This window comes from Lipotes vexillifer, unplaced genomic scaffold (assembly GCF_000442215.2).
Source record: "Lipotes vexillifer unplaced genomic scaffold, Lipotes_vexillifer_v1.1 scaffold239, whole genome shotgun sequence".
NCBI lineage: Eukaryota > Metazoa > Chordata > Mammalia > Artiodactyla > Lipotidae > Lipotes > Lipotes vexillifer.
The window spans coordinates 2,605,076-2,606,969 of record NW_006769620.1 but is presented as its reverse complement, the minus strand read 5'-3'; the positions used below and the strand labels follow the sequence as shown (position 1 = coordinate 2,606,969).

General features: G+C 38.1%; 1 protein-coding gene across 1 annotated transcript in view; it reads right to left on the bottom strand.

The window, feature by feature from the left end:
* ADAMTS9 (ADAM metallopeptidase with thrombospondin type 1 motif 9) overlaps nucleotides 1-1,894 on the bottom strand; it is a 172,673-nt gene that overhangs the window by 122,950 nt on the left and 47,829 nt on the right. The window lies entirely within an intron of this gene.

Here is a 1,894-nt window from a genome sequence, read left to right as displayed (position 1 = left end):
TCCTGCTGAGATCTTTACACTGTGGGTGATTTTCTTTGTCTGCTCCATTCCAGTTATGCAGTGATTTATCTCTTTCCACTCTCCACACTACTTTTAGAATTATTCTAAGACTATTAAAAAGAAACGAAAAACAACCCCTCACTTCTTTTGAATGGAATATTCTTGAGTCAAAATGTTAAAAGTGCCTACTGTTTGCAATATCCACACTATCATGCTAATAATAGCTCACTATAATAATCATGATTTGGTTCAATGTAGCCACCCACGAGTTTTTTAAGTTTTAAAAAAATTCATCATATCTGCTGCTAGCTTAAAATGTTTTATTTTAAAACTTCAACAGTACAAGCAGCTAGGATATATAACTGATTTTAACAAGCAAGCTGTGGAACAATATATATAGGATGACCTTTATTTTATATTCTTTAATATTTATTTCATATAATACATATTACATCTATAATCTCTTTTAGAAGTTTGAAATAACACACAACAAATTATTTTTTAGCGGTTATTTCTTGTAGGGGAGTATTGGGAGTAAGAATAATAATGGCAGTAAGTTTTTATATGATATACTTGTGTATCTGAATTTTTTGAAAGCATCTACTATATTTATATGATTATTTTAAAAACTAATACTAAGTATAGACACTATGGAAAAATCCAACCTAACGTGTATTAGTTTATATCCATAGCTACAGTGTTACTTTTACAGACCAGAGCCTATGTCTTATAGCTTTTTACCTGTCCTTAGAGATTAATATTACACGGATATGAAATAATGTTGGACTGTGAACAAAAATAATTAAAATAAATTGATCACCATCTGTGCTTTGGACTATACAGATTATTTAGACCAGGGCTTGCAACAGCAGGCTAAAGCTAGGTCCTTTTGGGTATACACAATTCATATTCTCCTTATGAAAAATTGGAAGCACCCCACCCTTGGTCTGCAGTACTCTGCAGTACAACCTAGTCTATTGCACAAGCCTACTTTGCTCCTTTACCTGCTTGCTTCTCTCTACAATCCAGTCTGCTAACCTTAATGTAGGCTGTTAAAAATAAATGAGTACTGCTGAGCCAAACGCTTTCATAAAACCCCAACGCAGCTTAAAAATGGTTAAAAATGGTTGTGAGTTTGCACATCCAGAAACAAATCTGGGAAGACCTCTTGGGCTACATAGGTTCAGTGGCAATAATATCATGTATTATTTTCTATCCCTTTAAACTTTATGCATCTTACATCCACACAAAATTTGATGTCATTACTTATAATGAAGATAGCAACTTTTTAAATCCACTTATAAATAGCCTCTCCCCAAACACATGTCTATCGTGATAAGATGCTGGGAAAGAAGCCTGTGGGCTTTATTTGAGCATGTAAGTTTCAACAAGGTTCTACGGGTAGAGACAGTCATGGTCACATTCTAAGAATTATCCTGAAAAGCAGTTTCCTTTACTTTTTTTTTTTTTTGGTGGTACGCGGGCCTCTCACTGTTGTGGCCTCTCCCGTTGCGGAGCACAGGCTCCAGATGTGCAGGCTCAGCGGCCATGGCTCACGGGCCCAGCCGCTCCATGGCATGTGGGATCTTCCCGGACCGGGGCACAAACCTGTGTCCCCTGCATAGGCCGGCGGACTCTCAACCACTGCGCCACCAGGGAAGCCCTACTTTACTTTTGATTCAAAAGTAAATCCTGACTTAGGGCTCCAGGTCCCTTGGAGTTCACTCATGCCGCCTTGAGGGTCTGTGTGCCCTTTTCAGCATTTCAGTAGCTAACTGGAAGGGATACATTTATCTACAATCTGGAAGGAAATGTCCGATTTCTTTGTTTCCTCATGAAAATCCACTTGTTCACTTTATTAATGTGCTATCCCAAGCTCTGGGCGGGGGGGGGG